The 10293-nt window shown below is 39.7% G+C and overlaps 1 gene segment (V, D, J or C); it reads right to left on the bottom strand.

The window, feature by feature from the left end:
• Nucleotides 1-510: 510 nt before the first annotated feature.
• Nucleotides 511-1048, bottom strand: LOC311175345 (T cell receptor alpha variable 8-3-like). The segment is given in 2 exons: nt 973-1048; nt 511-860 (listed from the first exon to the last, which is right to left on the bottom strand).
• Nucleotides 1049-10293: the final 9245 nt, after the last annotated feature.

Here is a 10293-nt window from a genome sequence, read left to right as displayed (position 1 = left end):
GATCACCTTGTACACATCCTTCAAGGCCATGTTAATTAAGTCCACCAATCTCAAATACTCTAGTCAAAGAGCTAAACTTCAAAGGAAGGAGTATATCAGGTTATTAGTAATCTGGAGATAAAACAGTTTGCAAGAAGCATTTCTCCTAGACTTCCTAATAGCATGACAGCAGCTCTCTGTTTTGCCTCACACCAGTTCACATGGCCCAACCTCCACACACCTTAGCCCATTATTGTTTTTTAAATGACATGAGAGCAAGTACATCCTCTAATTTGCTAAAAATTCTATAGTATCACTCCCTCTAGAACCCTGACTCTAAATGACAAAAATGCTTCACTTTCAGAGACAGGAGTGCTTACTTTGACATTTGGTGAATAAAGATGAAAAAGTCTCATATTTTCATAAGAACAGAACACTCCCTGTTTTGATTCTGATTTTTCTGTACTATTTGGCATACCCGCATGCCATACGTGAGCAAATAACTTAGCCTGAGACGCAAAGTCTCTTTAGTTACAAAGTCACTGGAGGTTTGTGCTCAGCTCCCCCTGCAGCCCCAGGCACTGTGTCACTCAGAGCACAGAAGTACTGGGCTGAGTCACTCCAGTGGGTAGAGCTTTTCTTCAAGTGGAAAGAGGTCTTTTCCTTCTTAAATTCAGCCTCAAAACCGTTGATGTTTTTAACCAGGGGGGGCCCTGTTAGGTACTTGAGGAGAAGCTGGGGTCCTTGGTTGGGGTACTGGACGTACCAGAAGAGACTAGGAGTTGCACCATAGGAATAGTTGCACTTCAACTCCAGCCGGCCTCCTTCAGAGACAGAGATGTGGGCGTCAGGCTGGGTCACCGACTGGGCTCCCGATCCTCCTGCAACATCAATGAAGGCTCAATAAATTCAGCTGAAACAAAAAGTCTCCATTCAGAAACTAGAACAGAGCTCCACTGGTGGCCCAGGGAGTAGACATGGGAAGGTACTCACTCAGGAGCAGGACCACCTCAAGCAACACGGTGAGCATCACAGTCATGGTGGAGAAGTGAGCTCCTTTCTGGGACATTCCTCACCAACAAACAGCAATCTGAGGTCTGGGGTCTTGAACCAGTTTCTGTGAGGCTGAAGAGGGACGGCAGGGGTTCAATGTCTTCCTCTTACAACCTTTGTAGGGTCTGAGAGGTGGAGATGCTCTCTTGACAAAACTGCGGGCCTCTGGTGTCTGAGACTCCTCACATGTCACTGTGTAAAAAGGCTGTCAGAGCACCTCTTGCAGCTCTGTGCAAGGAAGGTTTTGGTGAGCTGCTCCAAATACTTTTCAAAAATGTCATTTCCAATGAGACAACACCGCCCTCCAGAGGCCAAGCAGACACTCAGGAGAAGCTCACCATTGTCATGACTTCCCCACCTCCTCCTGCCCTTCTGGGGTTAATGCCAAAGCATTGTGACTTTGACCATCAGAAGATTTATCTATTGTACGTGCTACAATGTTTAACATGGTGAGTTGTTAAAACAACAAAAGCTATCATAAAAGTGGATAAAAATAGAATGAGAAGACAGAACAAACCACAATTTTGAAAATACCACAAGCATCATGAAATCAGGAAAACTACAGAGCATTTTATTACTCTTCCCCTGACTTATTTCCATAAAGTTCTTGTTTTTATAATTTTTGATTGATAATGTTTAAATGTATCTTCCTATGACAATAAAATTCATACTACCTACATAAAAAAGATACTAAGTCTTTACTCGAGCAACTGAATTGCAACACTTTTTAAATTTTTAATTAACAGTACATTAATTGTAGAATTATACTGAAATTTTAGAAAACACCTGTCAATTTGCTCTGTGCTGTAAGATTTCATTACATTTCAGATTTTCCTAAGCTGTGAAAATCCTAGGTATTAGGAATTGATGGTATTCTTTAATCACTTATTAATGCTGTATTAGTTTCCTATTGCTGTGTAACAATTACCACTAAATTGGTGACTGATAACAGCACCTTTTTATGATTCACGGTTACTGCGGATCAGAAAATGGACACAGCAAAGTTGGTTCTCAGAAGACGCATTCAGGTTGTCAGCTAAGGCTACCATCTTTTCTGAGGGGTGAGGCCCTCTACAAGGCCCTGTGATTGCTGGCAGAACTCAGTCCCTGTAACTGAAAAACTAGCAGCATTTTGCTTCTAGACCAGCAGAAGAATCTCTCTAACCTCAGGAAAAGTTTAAGCCTACTTTAAAGGAGCCCACCTGATTAGGTCAGGCCCACAAAATATAATCTTCCTTCTGATTGACTCAAAGTTGAAATATTAGGGGTGTAAATTATATCTGCAAACTCCTTCACCTTTGCCATATAAATGACTCAGTCACGGAAGTGACCTCCATCATGTTCTGTGACCTGAAACATTCTGGGGGAACATTCCACAGGGCTTCAATCCAGGGAAGACACCCCAGCTACCACCTGGAATTCTGCCATCCACAGCCATGACTGTCCTCATTGTACTGGTGTGTGTGAGCTTTACCTTTACCCCATAAAAGGAATCATTTGGGGACCAATCAGCAAGAAGTTAATAAAAACCTCAATAGACAGTTTTGTGTTTTTTTACCAAAGGAAGAACAAAGCAAAAGCATAGTCCAGCAGAGGTGTGGAATCCAGGTTACAGGAGTCGTGTGCACAGGTAGGGCAGCAATGAGCAATAAAACTACCAAAGTTTTATTGATAGCTAGGGAGGTAGATATAGGTTTCAGGGTTGAAAAGCTGCAGACTATGCACCTTGAGGGAGAAATACTTGTGGATGCATCATTAGCAAAGGAATAGCAACATAAAACAACATCAGATATTAACATTGGTGCCAACAAAAAGTTTTGTTTGACAACTGCCCCTGTTATTTCAGTTGGTGGCATCTTGCTGGCAAAGACGAATATACATACTGAAGTGACAGTGGGCCACGGAAATAAATCCCACTTGTTGATAGATAAATAACAGGAAATTCTTCAATATGTGGCAACAAAACACAATTCTTAAAATCTGTGCATAAAAGAATACCTTTGAGAAATTAGTTGTATTTGACGGAATGTAAATGAAAATATCACATATCACAATTTCTGGGAGAACAAGCAGAATGGAGAGGAATTTTTTTACATATTTTTTTACATCATTGTTCATTTTTAAATAATGTTTGCTTCCCCCTCACAGGTGTAATCCCCACAGAATTTCCTTCACCAACGCACCCATGCACCATCACTTCAGTGCCCTGTGCTCCTCCCTCCCTCCTTCTGATCCCTCTTCCTCCTCCTCCTCTGCAGAATGTCTCTGATTTATAATTGTCTGTTTGTTTTTGTTGTGTTGTGTTTTGTATTGTTATTATTTTTCCCCTGATGTCTTATTGGTTTCCCTATATTCCTCCTATAAGTGAAACCATCTGATATTTTTTTCTTTTTCCTTCTGACTTATTTCACTGAGCATAATTCTTCTCCCTCCATCCATGTTGCTGCAAATGGCATGAGTTTATCTTTTTTGATTGCTGAATAGTATTCCATTGTGTATATATACCACATATTCTTGATCCAGTCATTTTGGGGCATTTGATTTGTTTCCAGGTTTTACCCATTATAAATAGTGCTGCAATTAACATAGGATACAGGTATTTTTTGAATCAATGTTTTTGTGTCCTTTGGGTAGATCCCTAGGAGTGGAATTGCTAGGTCATCTGGTAACTCCATTTAGAGTAGGCTGAGGAATCTCCAGACAGCTTTCCATAGTGGTTGAAACAGTTTGCACTCCCACCAGCAATGTAGGAGAGTTCCTTTTTCACCACATCGGAGAGGAAATTTTCTAACACTAAATGAAATATTAGAGAAGATTATGTCTCAAATGAATAATAGAAGGTCTCACTTCAAAACCTAGAAAAAAAGAGAAAAACTAAACCAAACAAATATAAAGAAGGAAATAATAAAAATAAAGATAGAAATTAATGAAATTGAAAATAAAATAGAGAAAAATCAATGAAGTAAAGACTGGTTCCTTAAAAATTTAATTCTAGTAAAACCAAAAAGCTTCCAGCAGAATGGACAGTAAAAAAAGAGTAACGTGGAAGCAGGCTAACTAGCAGTGGAGCAGACTATTTGATATGTGAATATTTGCCTTTCCCAGCTGGAACTGTGTTGAATGAATCTCCAAACACTATGCAAAGTGAAAAAGTATTACACCAAGTACACATACTGCAGGATTCCATTTATATGAAATGTACAGAAAGGATAAATCCACAGAGAAGGAAAGCAGGCTGCTGGCTGCAGGGGCTGGGGAGGGAGGAGGGGTGAGTTCTTAATGGGTGTGTGGCTTCCTTCTGGGGGATAAGGCTTTGAAACTAGAGGTGATGGTTGTGAAGGCACTGGCTGCCACTCAATTCATCACTTTAAAAGGGTGAACTCTATGGAAAGTGAATTAATTTCAGTAAAACTACTTAAATTGAACTTGATAAAAATCTAAAGCTCAAGAAGTCACAATTTAACTCTGATTATTCTATCAGGTCTTGCATATTTGTTTCTCTCTGAGCCACCTATTTAGGGTGTGGGGTTGGAGACCAGCATAGGGTTTGGGTGCTGGTGGCAGGTGCCTGTCAGGCACTGTGCTCACAGCACAGAGGTAGGTGGCAGAGTCCCTGGGCTGAGAAGCTGCAATGTGCAGAGTACCGTATTTTGACGGTTTATCCAGTGAGCCATTAATTCTTCCACTTGTCTCTTCTCTCTGATTTGACTGAATTACTAGCAGAGAAGTGAGGCCTCTCCCAGGATCCTGCCTAAACCACTGAAGGAAGTAAATGGCGTTGTCAGTGAAACTGCAGTTGAGAACCGAGGTGTCTCCTTCCGGGACCTGCAGAGCTGTGGGACTCTGCCTCACCTCCTGCTTACTGCTCCCCACTGTTGAAAAGAGACCAGAGAAAGGGGCTGGTTAGTACCTACTTATTCCTTGGAAATTACTTTTTTTTAAAGATATATTTATTTACTTATACAAGCACTGGGTACAGTCAGAAGCACGGGAGGGTGAGAGAATTCACCAGAGCCAGAGCAGAGAGCAGAATGGGCAGACTAACGAAGCACACTGCTGAGGGGAGCAGCGGGCAGCAGGAGAGGTCTACGTGCCATGTGGGACCCTTGACCTGCAGCCGGGGATCGAACTGGTGCTGCAGAGGCTGCAAGCAGCTTCGCAACCCAGCGCTCAACCACTGTGCCACTGGGGAGGCCCTGGAAATTACTTTTTAATTTATTTCTTTCAATCCCTTTAGAAATTCCAAGAAAACCAGATAGATACTAGCTTCCTATTTTTCCCTCTTTGCCCTGGGGAGAGTGTCTCTGGGTCTGACTACTTTACCCTAATCCAGATCCCTTTGACTCACAGTTTAGTTGCAGCCAAAGGATGAGCAGACTGAGGGCTCTGTCCATTCTGTTACTCACATCCACCAAGAACTGAACTCTTGTGTCTGTGATACTGACAAGGGCTGGCAAGATAAAACACCTGCCTTCCTACCTCATATGCTCAAACATTTCTACAGGATACAGAGTGGACCTGGCCAATCAGAGATCACACACACACACTCACACACACACACACACATACACACACACACACTCATGCAGAGGTGAGGGGTGCAAGTGGAAACACTGCCATCTCAGGACCAATTCCTGAATTACTAGAGAATGCCTCTCTCTCCTCCTGTGTCAGCACATAGAGAGAGATCTGTATCATCAATGTGTCTATTAGGAAAGAAGAACTCTAGATTTTACCTTACGTTGGACCTGCTTTCTCCTCATTGCTGTAACAGTTCCCTCTTCCTACTCTCAACCCTTAATCATTGGTTTCCTTTAATGCACACTTTCTTGAAAAGCCCCTTTAGGTCATTTCTCACCAATCAGGTTGCAAAGAGAACTGAGAATCATAGTATTAATATTCAGTGTTGGGGATCATGTCAGGAATTGGGCATTGTCACATCAGATAGCTTTGTATAACCAATAAAGTTTTAGAAGCATTATTAATATACCACTGGATGCCAGAAATTCTACTTGGCTGAGTATTTTTCTCTTAAGAAATGCCCTTATAAATAATGTATATATTTGCACAGTGTATGCAGTAGGAAAAAATTTGAAATTTTATAATATAATACAAATATCCAATACATTATAGCAGAATTATGTTTGACATACAGTTGTGAAAATGAAGGAAGTAGACTGAAATTTTCTGATTTGCAAAGATTTCCCTAACTTATCCAATCAAATCAAAGTACTTCACAAGTAGGTGTGATGCCATTCACTTTAAACAATATTTTTTATAATGGATTGTATGTAAATGAATAAAGACAGTTTGAAATGAAGTCACCAAAACATCTTAGTAATTTAAAGTTTGTCAGGGACATGAATGGAGGAAATATCACTTGTGATTTTATGTGCTTAAAATTGCTTAAATAGCTTAAAAAATAAAATATTAACCCTTAGCATGTGTTGTCATCAAAATAGAGTACTTCATCAAAATATATAAAAAACTAAGGAAAAACTGACATGCGTATCAATACAATTTTCTTTTTCCAGCAAATGTTAAAGATTCACTTGTTTCTCAAGTACATGTGCAGTCATTGAAAAATGGAGAGACCTCAGAACTTCTAGAGACGTGATGGCCAGTTTATGAATTTCATGTTGCACCCGCAGCAAGAAAGAGAACAGTGATTGGAAAAAGGGCACTATCCAGGGTCCTCCTCCCAACTTCCTGATATCTTTCCTTGATGCCATGCAGTTTTTTCTCATTTTCTCTCTGTCCTCTTATTATTCCTCTCACCTCACATTATCTGTGCACCCTATTGAAGTGAAGTCTCTCCCTTCTCCCCCAGCAGCCCGGCCCACGGCCCCGCCTGGCATCCCTCCCCACAGCTCACATGCAGGGCCCATCGGGGTGTCTGCTGCAGCATTGGGCCCTGGACTCTGTCTGCAGGGATGGTCAAGAGACCAGTTATAGGGCCTGTTGCTCTTTAAACCTCAAATCAGATTCTGTGGTTCTCGGTTCTCGATTTCACGTAAATTTTCCTTTTCTTTTTCTTCTTCTATCTATTGTCTATGGCATTTTCTCTAGCTTATTTCTATCCTCCAAAAAACCTCTATTGAATTGTAGTAAAATCTCTTTGTGAACATATGTAATAATTTTCCTTGGGTAAATCTAAAACTAGAAAGAGAATCAATGCATTGTGGTCAATATTTTTAATTTTTGAGAAACTGCCATAGCGGCTCACCCCGCAACACACCAACCTCAATTTTCAAGAATGTGGTTGCCCCACATGCTCACAGTTATTTCTTAATAATTTTGGACTTTCATAAATGTCCCCAAAGCACAGCAAAATTCTTTATACACTTAACTTTCTCCAATGATAACAATTTACACAATCATAGTACAATGATCAAACAAGGCAATTGATAGGGTTATAATGTTATCACATTGTAGAATTTAGATTGGTTCACTGGTTTCTTCATGTGTTATTCATTTGTTTTGGGCCCACAGCTCTAAGTTATGCCATCAGGTGTAGGTCTGTATAACTACAGTCAAGATACAGAACTGTTCCTTCACTAAAAAGCTCCATTTTACACATCCCCTATCCCTACAAGTCTGACAACCTCCAGCAACCATTGTTCTCATTTCTATCCCTATAATTTAGCTGTTTTGAGAATATTATGTAAGTGTAAATTATACACTAATTATGTATGAATCTTATAATTCAGTAAGTAGCCTTCTGAGAGACCCCTTATTCACTCAGTAGAAAGTACTTAAGATCCACTGCACTTGCTGCTTGTATGAATAGTTCCCTTTTGTGACAAGAGGACATTCTGCTGCTTGGATGTACGCTGGTCTATTTATCCATTCACCAATGATGAATTGTGTGGTTTCCAGTTCTGGGACAACACAGATGTAACTGCCATGAATATGCATGTATTGATGTTTGTGTGAACACACATTTTTCTTACTCTAGCATAAGCACCCCAAGTGTGGTTGCTGGGTTGGAAGGTTTAAGTGGATATTTATCTTTATGTGAAATGGTCAAACTCTTTTCCACAGAGACCGTATCACTCACTCACCCACCACCAGCAGTGCAGGATGATTTGATTTCCCTGCATCACTGTCAGAGTCAAAAATCAGTATTTTGGGGCACCCCTGGTGGTGCAGGTGGTTGAGTGCCGCTGCGCTGTGAAGCTGTCCGCAGCCTCTGCAGCACCGGTTCAATCCCTGCCGGCCAGGGAAAATACCACATGGCGCAGCAGACCTCTCCTGTCGCGCCCGCTGCTCCCCTCAGCAGTGTATTTTGTCAGTCTGCCTGCTCTGTTAACCACTCTGTCTCTGGTGAATCCTCTCACCCTCCCTTTCATCTGGCCTGTACCCTGGTTCTGGTATAAATAAATAAATAAATCTTTTTTAAAAATCGGTTTTTTGATATTAGCCAACCACGTAGGTGTGAAGTGGTATATCCTTGTGAATTGAATTGGCATTTCCCTAATGGTTGATGAGGTCTCACATCTGTTCACAAGTTTATTTAAATGATTCTTTGCCTACACACCCCTCCTTGATGAAACGTCTGTGTGAGTCTTTTGTATAATTTTAGTGGATCTACTTTGTTTCTTCCTTTTGACTTTAGGGAGTTCTATACATTCTGCTTTCCTATCCTTTCATGGAAAGGTATTTGTAGGTACTTTTTGCCAATCTGTGGTTTGTCTTTTTCATTTTCTTATCAATGTCTTTCACAAACTTAACATTTCTAACATTGATAAAAATTTAATTATTTTTGTTGATTGTAGTTCGGTGTGATGTCAAAAAAATCTCTTTGTCTAACCCTAGGTCATGAAGACCTCTTACTTTTCTTTTAAAAGTTATTGTTTTATGTGTTACACTCAGATGTATGATCCATTTTAAGGCTGTCCTCAAATGTTTCTATAAGGTGTGACATTTAGGTAATTGACTATCCAATTGTCCCAACACCACTGTGGATCTATTTTTCCTTCTATTGAAATGCTTTTGGCAAACAAATCAGTTGTCTTCACTTGTGTGGCTCTACCTTGCTTTTGCTAACTGGATGACATAAAACAGTTAATGATATTGCTTTATTATCCTCTCAATGTCAGAATCTGTAATGTGGTTTTCTTTTTTATATATAATTTAAAATTGTATTTTAGATTTAATGTTTTGTCTCTTTTTCTCTTAATATACATTTTTATTAATTATTAAGAAAACTGACCTTGTTATTTAATAACTATCTCTACTGTTTATGTTCTGCTTCACAGATTTGAATTTTTATTATGTTCTTTATTTTTTATTATGTTCTTTAATTTATTGTTTTTTATTTTTCTCTTTTTTAAAGCTCAGGCAATTATTTTTAAACCTTTCTTCTTAGCATAAGTGTTTAAAAAGATAAATTTCTGTGTAAAATTTTAGCTGCATCCATAGATATTTATATGTATGTGTTTTCATTACATTTTCTTTAAAAATATTTTCTAGTAGTCAGTGCAATTGCTTCCTTCACCTGTGGATTATTTTAAAATGTGCTGCCTAAATTCCAGATATTTGGGAGTTTTTACTGACATGTCTTTGTAATTGATTTTTTTAAGTCAAGTCATATAGATCAAAGAGTATTCTGTATAGTTTCAGAACTTCCTTTGAAATGGATTAAGACTTTTTTTAATGACCATTGTGTGTGTGTGTGTGTGTGTGGTTTGTCTTCATGGCAGGGTCTGACTGGAGGTTTGGGTACAGGCTGCAGGTGTCTGGAGAGCACTGTGTACTCGCTGCACAGAAGTAGGTGGCTGAGTCTCCAGGCTCCAAAGTCATTATGTGCAGTGACAAAGATTTGTTATTTTTATTTAAGAAAAGTCTGTATCTTCCTTCCTCTTCTTTATCCTTATGTGAACGAATGGCTATCAGTAACACAGGGCCTTGACCAGGGTATTGTATGTACCACGGAAAGTAGTCAAATGCACTGTTCTCATAAGTACAGTTTAGAATTGGAGTCCCTCCTTCCTGGTCCACCAAAGACGGAGGGCTCTGTTTCACCTGCTGCTGGTCCTTTTTTTCACTCTGTTGGCCACTCACCCCTGCTAAAAAGAGAAAAAGTTATTACGTCACAGATTAATATTCCTTTTTCCATAACCCAATTAACTCATTGCCCAAAATAAAGGATAAATGCTGAGATTTCTCCTCACAACTCACAGCCTAGCTGAAGCCATAGAATTAAAATGGATGTTCGCAGGATCTTGTCCATTCCTCCTGGACCAAAGTTCTCTGACA

Source organism: Talpa europaea (genome assembly GCF_964194135.1).
Source record: "Talpa europaea genome assembly, chromosome: 8".
In the NCBI taxonomy this organism is placed as follows: Eukaryota; Metazoa; Chordata; class Mammalia; order Eulipotyphla; family Talpidae; genus Talpa; species Talpa europaea.
This window is presented reverse-complemented; position numbering and strand designations above follow the sequence as displayed.